We start from the raw sequence: 20,953 nt of genomic DNA on the forward strand, positions 1-20,953 counted from the left end.
ACTTGGCCAATAAAGAATTCTATTCTGTTCTCTATTCTGAGTCGACAACAACTGGAGGACACACATCCCCAATTGAAAAATAATAATAATCTCACAATAGCAAGTAACTCCAAGTACAGGTAGTCCTCAATTTACAACAGTTCGCTGAGTCACCATTGAAACTTACGACCCTGAAAAAAATGACTTGACTATTTCTCACACTTATTATCGTTGCAGCATCCCAGTGGTCACGTGATCAAAATTCAGATGCCAGGCAACTGACTCATATTTATGACAGTTGCAAATGTCCCGGGGTCATATGATACCCTTTTGCGACCTTCTGACAAGCAAAGTCAATGGGGAAGCCAGATTAACTTAACAACTGTGTTACTAAACTTAACAACTGTGGTGATTCACTTAACAACTGTGGCAAGAATGTTGTAAAATGGGGCAAAACTCATTTAGCAAATGTCTCGCTTAGCAACAGATACAGTAGAACATCTGGTCACGAACGTTTCTGACCACGATCAAATCAGGTTCCGACCAAAAAATTTTTTTTTGAATCTGGTCATGAACACATACTCGGGTGGTGATCAAATACGACCCCTGACCCAGAAATTCCTGAAGATGAAACATTAGAAGATGAAAAAAATCACCAAAGTTATGGAACGAATTATGGTCGTGATCAGAGGTTCTACTGTATTTGGGGCTCATAATGTCTAGGAATATTTGTATAAAACAAACCATATGTCAACTAAAAAGATACTCCTTTGGTGTTTTTAGCTGTCAGCAGAAAGGGAGTGGGGGAAAGCAGTGCATTCCTCGAATGCCTCAGATAATCGCCTTGGCAGCCCAAAGCTGTCGGCTTACAAGAATATTACTGGAGAGCATGATTGATGACTCTTGGCTATGGATGTGTCCCATTGGAGACACGCATCCAGGGTGTGGGGGGAAGACCAGGGTCAAGGGGGAAATGAATGGTGTATTTTAGTGTCGGCTGCACCCAGCTAATGCCAACATAGCATTTCTAATAAATCTTTTTTGTTTTTTACTCTGAGAGATGTGGCTAGAGACTTATGATTTGAATAGGGGTGGATTTGTTGGAGCCCTGACACCCTTTACAGAAAAACATGTAACAAAGAAGCATAAAATGCCAACTGAAGGCCAAACAATGGTAAATGAACTAAACCTCAGAGGTTAGCCATTGTGGGGAAACTGAACCCTTGAATAGATGGGTCATCCAAGATCCTACAGTACATCCTTACATTCTTCTAAGATTGATGGTAGGAGAACCTATTCATAGCTCACATGCTCACCCTAGTGGCCGAGGGTCATAAGGCAGGCTCTCTAACAAAGAATGTGCCGGCTAATAATCCCTTCCAGTGGCTGCAGCTGAAAGCCAATCATTTTAAGGTTATTCCAATGATGCTTTTCTGCATATTTTCAAAGCTGACCGACTTTACCCCATGCAGTGTCCAAACTGAAAGCTGCAGCCAAGAAGCCAGATATGACTTAGAGTCATTATGCGATGAAAAGAAGTGCACATTTTTTCATTAGGTCAGAAAGATTTAACCGTTCTGAGAATTGGGGTGGTGGCGGCGGTGAAAAATCTTACATCAAAATACCAAACTGGGGGGTGGGGGGGGCAGGATTAGTTTGCAGCTGTATATTTATTCAAATCTCCTCATCGTACTTATATCCGTAAGGTTTTTCTTATCAGAGTAGATATACAAATATTATTCTGAGTGGAAATATAGGGTGTGGAAAATTTTCTACTTTTATTTGCTTTTGTGTTGAGTTTGTTTTTCTTGCGGCATTGTTTGAATCACTTCAAAATGGGCTCTGTACCTGCCTGCCTCTGAAGCATTGACTTATTTGAATCCAGACAGACCATTTATCCTGATGTTGTGATGGTTTATCTAAAATTGAAACCAACCAACCAGCCTTCCTTCCTTCCTTCCTTCCTTCCTTCCTTCCTTCCTTCCTTCCTTCCTTCCTTCCTTCCTCCCTCCCTCCCTCCCTCCCTCCCTCCCTCCCTCCCAGTGGTGAAATTCAAATTTTTTTACTACCGGTTCTGTGGACATGGTTTGATGGGCGTGGTGGGCTATGGCTTGGTGGACATGGCTTAGTGGGCATGGCAGGAGAAGGATACTGCAAAATCTCCATTCCCACCCCACTCCAGGGGAAGGATACTGCAAAATCTCATTGCCTCCCTACCCCTCTGACCTGCTTTCCAGCTCCGTTCTCCTGTGCAGGGCAACCAAAGAAGACCCAGCTGGTCAACTGGGACTCAGGAGGCAAAGAATAGAGGTGGTATATGCAGGTTTTCTGAACTACTCAAAATTTCCACTACTGGTTCTCCAGAACTGGTCAGAACCTGCAGAATACCACCTCTGCTCCTTTCTCCTTTTTCCTCCACAATAACCTGGTAAGGCAGAGAGAGAGAGAGAGAGAGACACGGGGGGAGAGAGAGACAGAGACAGAGACAGAGACACACACACACACACACAGAGAGAGACAGAGACAGAGACAGAGACAGAGAGACAGAGAGAGACTGGCCCAAAGTCCCCCCCACCTAACTTTCATGCCTAAGACTGAACTAGAACTCACCATCTCCTGGTTTTTAGGCCAGGACCTTCACTACGACACCGAATTGGCTCAGTTCAGATGTCCCTGATCTCGCAAGGCCTTAAACAAATTTAAATTTAATAAATTTAAACAAACCAATTCTGAAAATACAACTTTCCCTCAGGATGGAGTGCTGGGTGGAGTGGATCACCTGATGTGTATTATATGTTCTTGTCATGATATATGTTGGTTTCCCCATGGTGGTGTTTTTTTTTAAAAATCTGTGTTTTGGTATTGGACTTGCTTTAAATTTGTTACCACCCAGAGTCAGTACTGAGTTGTGCAGTTGTAAATAAATACATAGAAATCATAAACAAATTCTGCATCTCCTCAGTGGAAGTTCACAAGAAGAGTTCTCCAGTCCTCTACTCGTTGTAGAATACCTTATGCCACCAGACTTGAAATTCTAGAACTAGAAAACCTTGAATTACGCCGTCTTCGGTTTGATTTAAGCATGGTATATAAAATCATACATTGCAATGTCCTACCTGTCAATGAATACTTCAGCTTCAACCATAACAACACAAGAGCACACAATAGATACAAACTCAAAGTTAACCGCACCAAACTTGATTGCAGGAAATACGACTTCAGCAATAGAGTGGTCAATGTCTGAAATACTCTACCCGACTCTGTAGTTTCTTCCCCAAACCCCAAAAACTTTAACCTTAGACTGTCTACTATTGACCTCACCCCTTTCCTAAGAGGTCTGTAGGGGGCGTGCATAAGCGCACCAACGTGCCTACCGTCCCTGTCCTATTGTTTCTCTTATTCTTCTTTTATTTTTCTTATATGTACCCATTTCATGTATTCACAACTATGTATACACTTATACTTATTATCTTGTAAACAATTGGCAAATCAAATAAATAAATAAATAAAAAGTTGGTGCAAAGGACATGGTAGCCTTTTCGGTGAACTGGGACTTAGTTCTTTTGCTCTGTTTCTGGTCAATTTCACTATCACTGAATAAACTGGTTGATTGTTTTTGTTTAGATAAGCAGCAGGCTCTGAATTCTTATATCATCTTACCTCTGGTTCAACTGAGTCATTATTACTCTCAGGCACACATGCAGAGAGGTTCTCACGCACATACACTGAAAATTATAACTCCAGTCCAAGTTATTGCACAATTTGCCTGACTGCTAAATATTATCTAATATATCCATAGATTCTACTCTTTCCCAACAGAGTGGCAATAATAACTGCTTTTCTTTGTTTGCAAATGCATAGATCATGTGTTGAATGTGTGAATGGAGGGAGGTGTCAGGTCAGAAGAACCAAGAACAAAACATGGAATTACTTCTGAATAGTTTCTTCATTGTTGTTCACCCGAAGACAGAATCTTGCCAGACTAAAGCAACTATCTGCATCACTATTACTATACAGATTTATGCAAACTGCTAGGGAGGGTCCGTCTTAGCCCTCTTCCGGTACCAGACTTTCCAAGCTCCATTGCCTCTTTGCCATCTGGGAAAGATCCCTTCCCTCTTGCAAATCCAGACTACATTCTACTACATCAGATGTGTGTGTGTGCCAGCAATATATTTTCTTTTTCTTGGTTGGGGTGATTTGGTGATAAGAAGATTTTAGTGGTAGCATCTGAAATACTTCAGGTGGGGGTGGAGATAATGCCACTTTTGAACTCTCCCATTGGGCAGCTGGAAGGAGAATTGATTGGTTTGGTTCGTGGTGTTCTCAAGAGTTTTCAGGATGGACATCCTGAAGAGGGTGGAAGGTAACTGTAGAGCTGTGAGGGGCATAAGGGCCCATATATATGCAATGGGGAGGGGAGAGAGAGAGAGAGAGAGAGCAGTGTTGGAGCTCTGCAACAAGCAAGAAGAATTATTGATTGCCACCGATATGCTTTCAAACAGAAAACTGGGTGGCTGCTACTGAGATATGGAAGTTGGGAGTGTCTAGGCAAAACTATAAAAATGGTAGCCGCAACTGGATGCTCAAAGCTTCATCTTTTTTGTGTGTTTTGGAATGCATGTGATCCACATCAAAAGAGGAGGGAATTTGATTGCATGTTGTGGTTCCCCTCTTGAATTAAAAAACAACAACACATACTTGCTATGGCTGAGAGTCTAGATTCTTTGACAATCCTTTGTAGACTTTCTGCTGCAACTGAAAAGATGGTGTTTTATCCATTTGTTTATAGATAAAAAGATGAGACACGGGATAAACAGTGACCTTGGAGGGGTTAAAGAGTACTAGCTTTGCTGGAAGTCACTTCTTTATATTTTTCCTTTCTTTAATATATTCAAACTTTTTTTTGCTTACATTTTTTCCTCTTTACTTTTTTCTTTTTCTTTCTCCTTTTCCTTTTCTTCTTTTCCTTTTCAATTTTTACTTACCATTCTATTTTCTCTTAGTTTGTATTAGATTTAACAATTAGATAAACAATTATAATCAACATCCTTTATTTATGGGAAAAAGATTAAAATACAAAACACCAAAATATATTAAAAAAAAACCACACAATAACAAAAACATTAAAACGTTGTCTTAAAAACAACAACATGATATCCTCCCTAACTGAATGCTGATTGGTATAATGCAACAATTTAGCTTCCTACCTCTTGAGAAACAGGCCAAAAGAATTTTAAACTGTTAAATTACTAAATATACTTACAAATTGTTAGCCTGTCATTGGTAAACTATATGAATAACAAAGAAGTGAACAGAAAAACAACATTAATAATGAACATATATAATCAACATTCTTAAGAAAAAGTGTATATAACAAAGAATGATTGATACCTTAACACACCCAGATAAGAAAACAGATATGAAGGGCCACTCTGTTATCTTCACAGGAAACATGTCACAAAACAAGTATGCAGAACCAGTTTTACCACTCAAAAGAGGCAGGTGCTGGTACATCCCATCTTTTGAAAGATAGCACCCACTAAAACGGGGGCAGGTGGGCTGATTTTCAACACCAGCAACAGATCCAAGACATCACTTTGAATAATTTTATTTTGTGAATTAGATTGATCGGCAACCTGGTGACAGTAATCATCCCAAGAAGATTACAGTGCAGATCCAAGCTTGAAGGCTTTGGCTTCCAAACACGATTGCAAATAAGATCATTTATCGGAAGAAGCAGTTCATAAAAGAGCTAATTTCACCGCAAATAAATTATTTGTGTTGTATTGTGTGTGAAGCAAGCTGCTACTGAGAACTTGCAGCTTGGAAGTATAACGCAGAAGAATGTTTCTCAATCTTGACAAATTTAAGATGTGTGGGTGTTGAAGCACACATATCTTAAACTTAATGTCAACCGTCCTGTTAATATATGCAGCAAAAGAATCTCCTGGGACATTTTTCTTTTTTTTACCAAGGGTATAACTTCACAGATAGATCCATACAGCACAGAAGTACAATTATAGCACAATTATTTTTCCCTTTTCTGGCTGAGGAATTCTGGGAGTTGAGTCCACAGGTCATAAAGGGGAAAGGGGGCATAGTTCCCCACCCCTGGTTTTGTGGCTTGAAAAGAGCAACTCAGATAACAGATAATCAGAGTTGGAAGAGACCTTATAGGTCATCTAGTCCAGCTCCCTGCCCAAGCGGGAGACCCTACACCATTTCTGACAAATGGCAGTCCACAAGCTGTTCCATTGGTTGATTGTTCTCACTGTCAGAAAGTTTCTCCTTATTTCCAGGTTAAATCTCTCCTTGTTCAGTTTCCCTCCATTATTCCTTGTCTGGCCTACAGGCGCTTTAGAAAACAGCTTGACCCCTTCCTCCCTGTGGCAGCCCCTCAAATATTGGAAGACCGCTATCATGTCTCCCCTGGTCCTTCTCTTCACTAGACTAGCCAGGCCCAGTTCCTGCAACCGTTCTTCATATGCAGAACTTGGTTGAGTTCTGGTGCTCTCTGCTTTTCTTCTGCTGCTTTGTGCTTTGTGCTTGTAGCACAAGGTTCAAATATGGATTATAATTGTTGAAGGGTAATGTAAGCCTCTTACTACACGTGAGAATTTAAGACCTTCTATCCATCCCTTCTTGATAAAGGGGTCTTAGAGAGCTGATTATTTCTGTAGCCTGAGAAACCTCTCTGGAAAAAACTCAGAAATCCCCAGGAAATATTGCAACTACTTCTCTTCTTGCAAGCCTCCATCAACGTCATGTTAAGCATCGAAATGACGCAGTCTGCTTCACCTATTGGATGGCTAATGTGGCGTGCGAATATTCTGTCATCAGAAAGAGATAATCAAGCAGACGCTTCTGGCCTTTGCCTTAAAATTTCTCAGTCGGGCCTCCTGCACCATTTTGTTTTTGGGGCCCTGCCAACTACTGCCATAGCAACTATCTCTCCTGGTTGCCATAGGTTTGTCAAGTCAGATTCCCTTGTTGTCATGGCAACGGAATGACTTCACACTGAGGAGTAAGTTTCCATCCCCTTTTGATGGGAACAGGATGGCAGTCACTGATGGAGAGATTGGGGTACCAAATGTGAGGAAGAAACTTCCTCTGTACGTCCTAAATATGTGCTATGCTGAATTTAAAGAAAAATCACTCGGGGTAGAAAAATACTACACCACAAAGGAGGAATTGTCCTGAAATTCCTTAATATTTTATCACGGGAGTGAGGAGATTAATTGTTGTGGTTCGCTGGCAGCCAGTGCGGACGGCAGAGGTATTGGACAGTGAGGATGAAAGGGAACTAGTCAGGGAGTCTGGCGAGGACTTGGATGAGGATCCTGCATCCGATGCAGGGATGGGGCCAAGACTATCTGGGAGTGGGGTTGTACTGTCCAGACAGTTTAGAGTTAATGGGATTTGGGATAGTTAGTTAGGAATTGAGAGCTGTCCCCTTAAGGGAATGCATCATGTTAAATGTAGTTAAGGTATCCTGGGAAATGTAGTCCATGTCATGTGACCACATCTGGAATCCTGATTGCTCACTAAATTGACCTTCGATGGGTTGGGGGAGGCTGCCCCACTCTTGCCTGAATCCATTACCATGCAGCTGCTTCAATCATCATGGGGATGAGAGTTTATTATCTTTCTACACCATAATGCAGATATGCAAAGGACTGGACATTAAGAAGAACCTCATCATAACTGTGAGTTGATAAGGATGCCTGATGAACCAATAAAAAAAAACTTTGTATGGATGCTTTGTGGAGTTGCTCTGTCTGCTTTATACCCATCCTTCAGAGCTTTCAGAGCCTGGCAGCAGCGAAGCAGGGGATAAAACAGGGGATACCCTGTTCCCAGTGCGCGTATGCACAGAGCTGCTAGAAGGCGAGAGCATCTGAAGCAGAAGGGGCGACTCGGGAGTAAGACTGGGAGGTGATTGCCCCTCCCATCAGGGATAAAAGTCAGTCCTCAATGACGAAGAGCTTTGCAGGAAGCAAAGCAAGTTCAGTAATCTCCGAGTACTTCATGAAGCTCTGTACTCTGGTCGTTTTTTTCTAGGTTTTGGGGTTGGTTTATGTGTTGGAAGAAAAATCATTCTGGGTTCAGTTCCAAGTGGGGAAAAAGACACTGGAAACATGGAGGCTGTTTGGAAAGTTTAATGGTGGACAGGAGGACCACATGGCTTGAAGCTCCAAAGTGAAAAGGAAGGATGATCACATGCTTCAAGGTGAAGGAAGAGATCAAGAAAAAGGGCTGATATGCTGAGAGTGCCTGGGTTTTATAACCTTTGTTGGGATTTGAATTGGAGCTTGTATTCTGATTGGTTGTCAGACTCCCATGAGGCCAAGCAGGGGCAACTCTGTAGGCTGTCTTGAGTTCCAGGCTTGGTTGAGCCTTGCTGGATGATGATGCACTGAAAAGGGCTTTTGGCAACTGCTATAGCTTTACCTGGAGATCTTTGTTATGTAAAGTATTCTGGGCCAGGTCTTAATGGCCCACCCATTAACAAAGGTGGGGGTGAGCTTCTACTTCTGAGGTGAGTTTCTGCTCTTGAGTTTCTACTCTTTTTAGGGGAAATATTCTGCCCTTTTAATATTTCCTAGGTTATTTCAATTTTCTGGGAGAGGTGTGGGTGCTAACTTCCTACATATGTTAAGCCTTAATTGGACTTCTGTTTCTTGGCAGGCATTCTACAGCACCGAAAAGCGTGCTTTTATCTGGAGGAACTGAGTATAATGAGTTTATGCTCAGAATGCAAGTAATTCCCAGCATCGCATTAAAAAAGGTTTTCCTTTTAAATTCAGTTTGTGTTTTATTAAGTTTGACGAAGCTGGGGTCAGAACAGTAATATTCATCAGACGTATACAACTGTAGACATGCAATGAGGGAATAACTAAATTATCTCTTGATTTTACAAAAAAGGTGTGGAGGGGATCTCACTGACAGATCTTGCTGAAAACTGGAAGTGAGAAAGCTAATGCACAACTGGACCCCACACTTATGCTGCTTAGTGAGGCATTGTGTTTTGCCCCGTTTTACAACCTTTCTTGCCATGGATGTTAAGTGAATCACTGCAGGTGTTAAGTTAGTAACACAATTGTTAAGTGAATCCCCATTGACTTAGTTTGTCAGAAGGTCACAAAAGGTGATCGCATGATCCCAGGAAACTGCAACGATTAAAAAAAAGTTCAAATTTTGACCATATGACTTTGGGGAAGCTGCAACAGTTGTAAGGGTGAAAAATGGTCATAGGTCACTTTTTTTCAGTACCATTGTAACTTTGAATGGTGACTACAAGTATTGTTGTAAGTTGAGGACTACCTGCAATGTGGAGTATTCTTTCCCTGTCTTTGTGTTGATGCCAGGGGATTAATTCAGAAAGCAAGGTGCATTTAATATGACTTCACTGATCCATCCGTTTCTTGGAAACCTTTTGAATGCTTAGATAATCTTCAACTTAACACAAGGGTCTCCAAACTTGGCAACTTTAAGACTTATGGACTTCAATTCCCAGAATTCCTGAGCTAACATAACTGGAAGAGGAATTCTGGGAGTTGAAGTCCACAAGTCTTAAACTTGTAAAGGTTGAAGACCCCTGATTAACAACTGTTTGAAACTGGGGGATTTTAGCACCCAGATTCAAAATTCCGACAGTCACCCAGCCCCACGGTCATTGGACTGCATGTCAGACTGCCAGATCTGCTTAATGACCACATGATTCACTGAACAATTGCAGCGATTCACTTAACAACCATGGCAAAATAAAGGTCACGGAATCAGTCACAACTCACTTAACAATCTCCTTGCTTATCAACAGAATTTCTGGTCCGAATTGTTGTCGTAAGCCAAAAAATACCTATAAGCTCCTTAATTCCACATACCACTTTGGTAAGTGTCAACGTATTGGTAATAACAATCAATAAGCCTGCAGTTCTATTCACCTCAACTTCCCTTCCTTCCACTGTCCACTCCCCTCAGCACAGCTCAGATGGAAACGTAGATATGCCCCTTTTAATTATAATTTAATTTCTAAATACAATGCATTGAGTTTTATAATTTTGGGGGATTCCTGTGCAATGAAAAAATAATAATAATAATAGCAAGAACAGCTACATATGTGGGAGGAAATTCAGCTGTCTCTTTGCGTGACCAGAAGGTGATACTAGAATTGTGTAATTCCATTTTGTCTCTCGCGTTCTATTTTGATCACATTTAAAGAAGCATATATATAGCTATTTTTAGTATTCCTTGCCAATTTGAGCTATTCTGGGATTAAGACTTGAGGGACATCTTTGCAATTGGGAGTTTCTTGCCTCTTGCACAAGGGATGTTTCCACATCCGTAGTTTTCCCGCTCTTTTTGATCCCAGTCCAAGGAAAGGAGACGATTAATGAAACCTAACAGCAGATCAAGGTGTTACAATCAAACTCTAGTGTGACATTCTGACACTTATTTGTACAGGTAGTCCTCGACTTATGACCGGTTGCTTAGTGACAGTTGTTGAAGTTTCAACAGACCTTTCTGGGGATATTTATGAGCCACCCTTACATGGCTACCAGGCTGCTCCTGAGTCCCAGCTGATCGGCTGGGTCTTCTTTTGTTGCCCTACACAGGAGAACGGAGCTGGAAAGCAGGTTAGTTTGGTGGGGAGGGAATGGGGATTTTGCAGTATCCTTCCCCCCTGCCAGGCCCACCAAGCCACGCCCACAGAACCAGTAGTAAAAGATTTGAATCCCACCACTGATCCGATAACCTTGAAAGTCTTGAGGATAGAAAGGGAACCTCAGGAGCAAGCCAAGTTCTCCTCCACCCAATCAAGAGAAAGGTGGACCAACCCAAACAAGGGTTCCTGGTAGTGTGATTGAACCTCTGCCTGCAGTCGCCCATTTTTACTTTTTGGCCCCTTTTGGGGACCCCTGAGAGCTTTCGTTGCAATACACACACAAAAACAAGCAGAATTGGACCCTTTTTGACCCTATGTTGTGAACACCCCTGTAAGCATCCATGTGCTTTGAGCCGCCACAGCTCCCAAAGCTGCCAACATCCTCTTACATCCAATCGAATTGGAAAAAAAATACATTACCAGCACACACTTCTCCTCATGCACACTTTCAGTTTTCTTTGTGTCCATTGTCCAGACCAGGCCAGACCATGCTAGCTGGGGAATGCTAGGAGTTGAGGAATTCCGGTCCGAACAATTGCTGGAAAAACAGAGAGTGGGAGGTAAAGGAGGAGAGGGAGAGGGAGAGAGACAGGAGAGAAGAGACAGGAAAGGGAGAGAGGAGAAGCGGGAGAGGAATAGGGGAAGAGGGAGAGGAGGAGAGAGAGGGGAGACAGGAAAGGGAAAAAGAGTGAGAGAGGGAGAGGAATAAGGGAAGAAAGGGAGAGGGGAGAGAGAGAAAGAGATAGGAAAGGGAGAGAGGAGGGGAAGGAGAGGAATGGGGGAGAGGAGGAGAAACAGGAGAGGGAGAGAGAGGAGGGACAGGAAAGGGAGAGAGGAAGAGAGAGAGAGAGAGAGAGGGAGGGGGAGAGAGAGGAGGGAGGAGGAGAGAGGGAGAGAGAGAGAGAGAGGACAAAGTTGTTAGGGAGAAGGGAAGTTGTCCTGCTGGGATGGATTATTCCTGTGGTTTGTTTTGTTTGTTTTTAATCTCAAGTGGCAGTGATGCTGGCAGGATAACACGACAACATTGTCCCAATTTCATAATAGTTTCATAGCTGCAAAAAAGAGGCTGTGTGTATGAGAGAGACGGGCTTCTTTGACAGAATGATGTGAAAATTGAGCCTGATGATAAAAGGAGGAGAACCAAGCCAACCAGTCGCTTTCCAGGGCTATGAAACTGATTAAGGTCAAATTCATTGATAAGGCTGTAATCTTCTCTGGTTTAGGTAGGTTGTAGTGGACTCTGGCCAGGGACTGGAAAGTGTGGGAGGTAGGAAAACAAAACCAGCAGAAAAACAGTCTACCACCAGTCTTAATGTTGCAAAACAATATATATATATATTTCCTCTGAATTTAGATAAACTGGGTTTAAACTAGAAGAAATATCAACACAGTCTTTGGAATGAAGCAATGTAACTGGAAAGGGATAGGCAGCTTTAGAGCCAGAGATGAGTGTTATGAAGTATGTATGTGATGGAACACAGATATGAAAAGCTGTGGGATATTAGATGTGACTAAATAGCTGGGAAGGTGTATGGAAGGTGTATGGCTTCCCTGTGCAGATGGAATCTTAATACTTTTCATAATTTCACACATTTTCATTTCCATCCTGGAGTAGGCACTTATTGCCTAGTCTGAACCTGTAGCTTTTGATAGAAGATAAATAATTGCATAAACATGTGGTTAGCAGGCTACCTAACTGGTGGCCACTTGATTTTGAAGCTCCCGGAGCAGAATAAATTAAGAGAAAGAGTGATTTGTTGCATTGCAGTCTTTCAATCATCCATTTGCCAACTCAACAAGCCAACTCAACTTAATAGCTCCTTTCTTAGACACTTCAGAAGAAAGCCAATACAAAGATTTAGGTCAATATGACTTTTATTCTTTTGGGGAATTTTGACCCAATATTACATGGTGTTCTTTAATAATGTAGAAGATCTCTGCATGTCATGGATCGTGAAGTCCATCACAACCTCAATCTGTTTTGTTAGGTCCTGGTTTGGGTTCCTCAAAGGGGTGCTCAATCACTTCTGAAAGACAAATAAAAACCAAATGGTCAGAGGTCAGGAAAGAACAAGAAGTAGATTTATTGAGTAAGAACATTTACTAGGTGAATGAGAAAGCTCAAAGCTATTGGTTCATTCTAGAAGAGTTGGAATAGGAACTTGGGAGCAAAATGATTGGATTCTCTACCCCAATGTTTTCTCAATCTTGACAACTTCAAAAATGTGCGGACTTTAAGTCCCAGAATTCCCTAGCCCCAAGACTGGCTGGGATATTGCCAAGATTGAGTAACAGCGTTCAAGAATTTATTAGGAATGAAAGAAACTAGAAGCTTTACTGACAAGCTGTTATGACCTCTCTTCTTCTGTGTTTTGTTTATTCTGGGATTGACTTCATATACCCTGTATAGCTGTAATAAAATGGTAAATAAGGAATTGTTCATTTTGTGTCAAGGCCATTGAGGTTCTTGATTTCCCAGAATTCTACTCATCAGGGACCATAACAAGAATAAATCCAAGCATCTGCCACATTGAATGACTCTACTGCAAGTGCAGACCTAATACACCAGATAGTTGTACAAAGCTGTTATAGGCTGGGTTCATCTGTTGTGCTAATCCATGGGTTAATTTAGTTATGACTTCCTGACTAAACCATTGTTGTGGTTTGACGGCAGTCGGTGCAGACAGCAGCGGAATTGGACACTGGGGAAGAAAGAGGATCAGTCCGGGAGTCAGGAGAAGACTCGGATGAGGATCCTGCATCTGATGCAGAGATGGGGCCAGGACCATCTGGGAATGGGGTGCTGCCTTCGGAGCTTCCGGAGTCCAGCAGCAGTGAGGCCGAGGAACACAGGGAGCCTGTTCCCAGTGTGCGTGTGCGCAGAGCTGCTAGAAGGCGAGAGCATCTGAGACAAAAGGGGCGACTTGGGAGTAAGGCTTAGAAGTGATTGCCCCTCCCATAAGGTATAAAGGACAGGCAAAGGTGACGAAACCTTTGCAGGAAGCAAAGTCATTTGTTCGGTTCAGATTCATTCTTGAAGTTCTTTGTACTTCGGTTGGTATTTTTTTCTAGTTCATTTGACACTTCTGTTATTGGCAGCATTTCACAGGAAAAAAAAGGTGGGTGCTTATCTCAAGGGACTGTTTGAGATTCATTACCGGCTGGGAATGAAATTAATTCTCAGCATTGCAATAAAACAAGACTTGTTTTTAAAATAAGCGTAATTACGGTCTTGGAAGCCTTGGTCAGAACACCCATAGCTGGCTGAATTCCCAAAATATGATAAGCTAAAACCAATAAATGACACGACATTTTAGCTGAATATGTGACTTCAGCTGAATATGTGACTTTAAAACAAAATGGGATGCTCATTCACAACTTATAGCCATTTATCACCATACACTGTGGATGCCCACAATTAGACATGTTGGAGCTTACTGTGGGGAAGCAAGACACCAAGATTTGCAGAAGGGCTATGGCCAACTGTTTCATTATGTCACCACTTAAGCCAAGGGTCTTCAAACTTGGCAAGTTTAAGACTTGTGGACTTCAACTCCCAGAATTCCTGAGCTAACATGACTGGAGGAGGAATTCTGGGAGTTGAAGTCCACAAGTCTTGAAGTGGTCAAGTTTGAAGACCCCTGATAAGTGAGATAATCACTTCATTGGCCTGCCTGTTGCCTGCCCTGGAGGCCATTAAGAGTCACACAAGGAGGGTGTTGAATCCATATCCATGCCTCAAACCCTGAAGAAACAGGACAGCCTGTAAAATCAATTAAATGCATAAAACAAATTTTGAAACGTGGGAAGACTTATCTTTTGATAATTGAAGACACCCTGATGTCAAAGCACATCTACTAAATTATATTATCAATGCACATGTTTTAAGATAGAGTGGCCTGTTTAACTTCATTTGGCAAATCTCTGCATTTTCCTTCCTCGTGTGCTTTTCAGTGCAGCTGGAATTAACCCACACCCATACAATATTTTTTAAAGTGAGCTGGGGCCCTGAAGATGCTTGTCAGAGTTCATTTCCAGAAACGGCCTCCCCCCAAAAGGGATCCCCTTGAGCCCTTTTGGTCAAACTAAAGGTAAGATAGTGAATTATAGTATTTTTTTTTATAAAAAAACTGCATTTTTAAAAATAACATAGTCTTTTTGTATGCTTTGTTAACGTGTGGCTTCCTTGCCATCCTCCTCTCTCATTCCTTGAAAATGCTGAAATGGCTACTTCACCAGGATTTATTTATTTAGCGTATGGTGCTGAATAACCTAACCGGAATAACACAGTGGGATAAATCAAGAGCTAATCATAACAGGTCTTTAGAGCAGTTTTGCATAAAGCTTTATTAAGGCTGTGTATAGTATAAATAAAGAGGCATTTTTCAACAGCCCTTTTCTTACCTTTGGTCTTCTCAAATACCCTTTTAACGGTCCTCAGAGCCATCCTTACGGCATTGGCAACACAATCCATGTTACACATCTTGTCAGCTTGTCAGTTACAGCACCTGCAGGTAGGTAGATATGAAGATGACATGCTACCTGGGCTGGGTAAATCTGGACAACCAGTAGATGTTAAGGAAGAAATACAAACCACTCTTGCCACCATCCATCCAGTTGGCCCTAAGAAGGAACAAGAATGGTTCCACAGCAACCAAAACAAGTGTGTATACAGGGCAGTCCTTGACTTACAACCATTGGTTTAGTGACCATTCAAAATTACAACAGCACTGTAAAAGTGGCTTATGTCCGTTTTTCACATTTATGACCCTTGTAGCATTCTCCTTTTTCTTGATACCTTTATGAGGTTGTACAAAATGTCGGATGTGAGCAGCAAAAGATTCTTCCTTCAGTTTTGTGCCATACTAGAAAATTGCCTTGATTTATTTATTTTTTCTGTATGTCAGATTGTTATAAAAAATACAAAATATAGGGCTATTAAAAAAAATAAAAGGGCGTTCCACCTTCCATCAACTTGCATCACTTCGCTCTTGCCAGCCCTTAACATCCACCGTCAGTTCAAAAATTAATTATGTATTTAATTATTCTGGATGTACTAGTTAGATAGAATGTACCAAGCAAAATCGGATTGGGTATTGGATGTTATTTTAAAGGTTAATTTGATTAATTTAGGGGGGAGATAGAAAGGCATCATACTCTGATTAATGATTTCAGGAGAAACTTCTTTTCTTCTTTTTTATAAGGAATGAGACAAAGGGATGATAAAGAATGGACAAAAGATACAAACTTCATTCAAACTAAGATGATTAATTAAGATAGAATTAAGAAGAGTGAAATATGTGGAGAAGTTAATATAGAAAGCTTAGAATGGTAAATAAAATAAGTAATGATATGTAAGATGAGCATGAATATAATTGAAGTCCATGAAGAGAGAGATACCTGGGTCCAAGTTACTTTCCAAAAGATTTTTTTATGTTTTGTGTGTTGTGTGTATATGTTTTTTGGGGGTAGAATTAGTAAAAACTTGCAGAAATATAGAATGAGAATAATGGTAACTAAGTCAGAAAGAAATAGATGAAATAATAATAATGATATTGAATAAGAGTAAAGAGAAGTAAAGAGAAATTGAATAAGAGGTTTTTGTATGTTATATGGAAATGGTTTAAAACAGAATCATAATTTATCTGACTTGTTAAATTTACAATGAAAAAAGGTTTAAACATGTAATGAATAATGATGATTTGAGTGTTTTAAAAATTAATAAAACTTGTTTTTAAAAAAAAAAAAAAAAAAGGAAAGCAGTAGAAGCAGCAATCAGAACCGTTCCAAAGCATACAGGCTTAACATTAATGTATGGTAGTTAATCCTTGACTCATGACCGTTTGTTTAATGACTGTTCAAAGTTATGACAGTGCTGAGGAAATTTTTTTACTTACAATCGGTCCTCACCTCTATGAGTGTTGCAGTGTCCCTGCAGTCACTTGATCAAAAACCAGGCGCTTGGCACCCAGTATGTATTTGTGAGGGTTGCGGAATCCTGGGGATCATCCGATCGCCACATCTTTGACCTTCCAAAGTTGCTTCTGACAAGCAAAGTCAATGGGGGAAGCCAGGTTCACTTAAGGACTGCATGATTCACTTAAGGACTGCATGATTCACTTAAGGATTGCAGTGATTTGCTTAATAACCAGGGCCCAAATTTTGTAGAATTTGTCATTGTAGGTTGAGGACTACCTGTATAAAACAGGTCAGTCGTGTGACTGACACAATTTTACAATGCTCTCTCAGTGGTTGTTAAGCAAACACCACAGTTGTTAAGTGAATGTACTGAAATGTTTGGCAAAACCGATGTATAATATGACGGTGGAACCATGGGACACTGCAAATGTCATAAGTGGGTGAGGAGGGCAATCATTGGAACTTCTGACCTGGGTTGTAAGTCCTCTTTTTCAAGTAGGTCATAACTTTGAATGATTGCTAAACATCCGGTCGTAAGAAGAGGACTACCTGCACCTCGCATTTCCTTCCATCCTATTTTCCTCACAACAACTACCTGTGAGGTAGGTTGGGCTGAGAGCGAAGGACAAGCCGATATCACCCAGCTAGCTTTCATGCTGAAGGTGGGACTAGAACTCACCACCTCCTAGTTTTCAGCTCAACATCCATTACACCCAGCTCTGTTACTCTATTTTTCTTCATCAGTTATTGATGAAGTGTTTCCACTGCCATGCTTGCGTAAAAGTTGTTCTCCCTAACTTCAGGTGCCCTTTTATTGATATAAAGGTAGCAATTCAGGAACAGTAGTAGGTAGGCCCAAAGGTGCTTTTCCAAAATGGCAAACTGGAGTTTCTTGGTTTTCCCTGAAAACATTTCTGAGAACTGAAGAAGCTTCTTGGGTGAGAAGCAAAACCTTTTCAAGGACAAAAAAACCCAAGAAAGTCCAGTTGCCTTTTGGAAAAAAAAAAGCACCTTTGGACCAGCCATGGATGACCGAGAATCTCCATAGACAGTAGTACCACATATATAGGGATCATAGAAAGTTAACAGCATCATCCTATACATATTTACAGTTTTCTTTCCTAAATTAAAATAGGTCCTCCTTCCAAAAAAAAAGTGCCTGGAATTGTTAGTAAAATCTTAGAATCTAAAAACACAAAAAGTCAGGGAAGAAGGGCTTGTTGTTCCTCAAACAGGATTGTAATCTCCATGACTTATTTACACACATGCAAAATCCATGTCAATACCGTCTCCATCAGTACAGAGAAATGACAGCAATCCTGACTAAATTATAAAGGAGCATCATCTCTGCCCCTTTAGAAGCCCCCTTTCAGCTCTCAAGTCCTCCAAAGGGGTCAAGTTTCAAGACCAACATCCCAACTAATACAGCACCAGATCTGAGAAAAACAGGTCAGCATTCCTTGTGAATATATTTAAAAGTTTGTGGTTGAGTAGAAGTAATTATATGTCAACTGTTTGTCTTCGCCGTACCTCAAACTGATCTAAGAAATAAGGGATAGGTGTGCCCTTACCGGAAATAATTGATAAAAATAATGTTGCTGTTATCAAGAAGAAAGTTTAACCTAAACTGGTCCTCCTGTAATGGTCTTCCTGGAACACTTTTGTCCTCATTCTGGGGACAAGCAGCACCACGAATCTGTCTTGTAGAAGCCTTTTCCTCAACGGTGATATGCTGCCGGTTTGCACCGGTTCTAACGATCCGGTAGCACCAGTCAGCAGTTGGCCTTGCCCACCCACCACCGCCCTTTCCTGTCCTATATTTCCTTTGTTTGTAGCTCAGCTGATAGGCGCGGCAGATCGGATTGCTGCACCTCAGCTCTTTTACTCACCAGTGGTAATTTTTCATGCGTAAAATTGCCCATTTTAGAACACTCCGCAGGTACGCAAAGTGCGCCTCCGGGCACGAAGCGCCCCCCCCCCCACTGAACCAGTAGTAAAATATTTTGAATTACACCACTGCTTTTCCTCTTCTTTCTCCAAATAATGACCCATCATGAAGGACTTCTACCACAGTGACACCCTACCTACACATTCAAGATTCAGCAATTCACCTGCTATGAGATCCAAATCTTTGGGTGTCCTTCTTTGCCTTCCTGTTTATTTATTCTTCCCAAGTCCTGCATCGCAAGTTTTAGGTGATAACAATTAGCCTCAGAATCAGATATCTATGCTTTAATTACCTAGCTAGATGCTTCCTAAACAAACATCCACACCTGGCACTTTAGCAGCTAAATAGCCTTGCAGGTGATGTAGCATTTTGTTTACCTCCCCAAAATGTTTCTTCTTGAGAATTCAGGATGGGGGATGTTCAAAAGGGGAGTGGAGTCTCCACTCCCACCTCCAATATAAATGCACCCCGTAAGTACCTCTCTGCACTCCTGTTCCTCTGCCACTAATATCCCCTTCTGCTTTCCATTTACTGAACATTGTTTTAGGAGAAGGAAAGCATTTGGAGGCATTTCTTAAAGGGTAGCAAGAGGATTGGAAGTAATAAACAGACTAAAGATGTTTATGAATCCTCCCTATCCCATATTTTAGCATCTGGGCTGTATTTTCTTTCTTTGCTTTTGTAAAAGGGGAAACAAAAAAAAAAAAAAGCAATGATGCAATGCAAGGGCTTATCACAGACTCTCCTAATAAAATTATATTATTGAGAGAGAGGGAAGGAGGAGGGAGGGAGGGAGAGGGAGAGGGAGAGAGAGAGAGACTCAAGGAACAGGACCATGTATAAAGAGTCCTTGGAGCTCTCTGAGCTTGGTGGTTTTCTTACAGATGTTTCAGTATCAAAAGTAGCTTAACATCATCAGAGCTGGTGCCTCATCGGGGCTGGGGCTAGGTTACACCATGAGGACTAGCACTGATGATCTTACAAGTTTAGATAATGAAATGTCTGCAAGAAAACAACCGAGCTGAAGAGAGCACTAAGGATTCCTCATTTCAACCCTGAGCTACAAATATTATCCTTCATTGGATCATATATAGTATTGCAGGCTGACTCTGCTCACTGCCAGCAGTTCGATCCTAACTCAGGTGGACTCAACCTTCCATTGTTCCGAGGTTGGTAAAATGAGGACCCAGATTGTTGGGGACAATATGCTGATATTGTAAACTGCCCAGAGAGTGCTGTAAAAAGCATTCTGAAGCGGTATATAAGTCTAAGAAGTATATATAAGTGGCATATAAGTCTAAGAAGTGCTACTGCTATTGCCATCCATTAGAATGGAAGCATGATAGAAAGTTTCCAGCCAAATGATTATTTCACTCCTGCAAGTCTGCTAATATATATCCTATGTATGAAAAGCAAAAACAGCCTTTCCTCTTTATATCTCTTAATCCTACCTTTATTATAAATAACTGAAGGTGGCGAATATACATCATATTCCTTCCTCCTCCTATTTTCCCCACATCAACAACCCTGTGAGGTGAATTTGGCTGAAGGAGAGAGACAGGCCTAAAGTCACCCGTGCAGCTTTGATGCCTAAAGTGGAACTAGAACTCACCATCTCCTGGTTTCTAGACTGGCGCCTTAACCACTAGACCAAACTGGCTTCTTTGCCAATAATCTGATGTTCTTACTTGTCCATTCCACTTTGAATAAAAACCCATCTGATCCTTTAGTTTTGTACAACCACAGCTCTCTTCTCCCTTCAAGGTTTCAACTTACTCACAAAGGTTGTCTTCACTTTTCTGGAGCTCTTCTCCTTCTGATGTCCTGGAGAATTCTAGATGGCTTATGTACCCAGCTTCTGGGTCCATCCATCCTGCCCACAATGGGGAGGGAGCAATGACACATGTGCGCAACCAGTTGCTTCTTTCACAATCTCTTTGAAGGAGAATAAACTGATCTGACTACTCTCCGCTCACTACAACCTGCTGAGAATCTGTGGGTGAGGAAATATTTTAATTTCAATTTCGTCGTGACCTCTTTGGGGAGAACTGGAATGTATCCTTATCTCATGCTTGGTGAGATCAGCGCAGACACACAAAAAGACTTGTCCAAGGTCGATCCAAGTCCTGTTCAGGCCTTTCATTGAATATCTGAAGGACGCAAATTGGAAAAGGAACAGATGCCCACGCTGGACCCGTTCTCTTCCCTTGATCTCCATTTATTTAGCTATCTGTGCCACCTGGGGCTCCCCTTTGTTAAAGTCATAGATTGCATGGAGAAGTTCTCCAGATCGTGCCAAAGATAGTGCTCTTCACTCATCTTGAAAATGTTAACAAGCATGAGTTATAATCTCCCCATTGTCTCTATTCATATCCAGTCTCTCTCGTCTCTTTCTTTTCCCATTCATTATAGACACATGACTTTCCTCTAAGGAGGCT

The 20,953-nt window shown here is 41.3% G+C and overlaps 1 long non-coding RNA gene across 3 annotated transcripts; it reads right to left on the reverse strand.

Annotated features, from left to right (window-relative positions):
- Positions 1 to 12,505: 12,505 nt before the first annotated feature.
- Positions 12,506 to 20,329, reverse strand: LOC113423881 (uncharacterized). 3 transcript variants are annotated; one of them, XR_015747264.1, is made up of 4 exons: positions 20,296 to 20,329; positions 18,679 to 18,744; positions 15,053 to 15,156; positions 12,506 to 12,675 (listed from the first exon to the last, which is right to left on the reverse strand). It is a non-coding gene; the product is annotated as an uncharacterized LOC113423881 (long non-coding RNA). The 3 variants fall into 3 exon arrangements; XR_003372440.2 differs by lacking the exon at positions 18,679 to 18,744 and having other exon boundaries at positions 20,296 to 20,328; XR_003372441.2 differs by lacking the exon at positions 18,679 to 18,744 and having other exon boundaries at positions 20,292 to 20,327.
- Between the last annotated feature and the right edge of the window lie 624 nt (positions 20,330 to 20,953).

This window comes from Notechis scutatus, chromosome 2 (genome assembly GCF_049901735.1).
Source record: "Notechis scutatus isolate UNSWTSFEM ecotype Mainland chromosome 2, rNotScu1.2, whole genome shotgun sequence".
Taxonomy (NCBI): Eukaryota; Metazoa; Chordata; class Lepidosauria; order Squamata; family Elapidae; genus Notechis; species Notechis scutatus.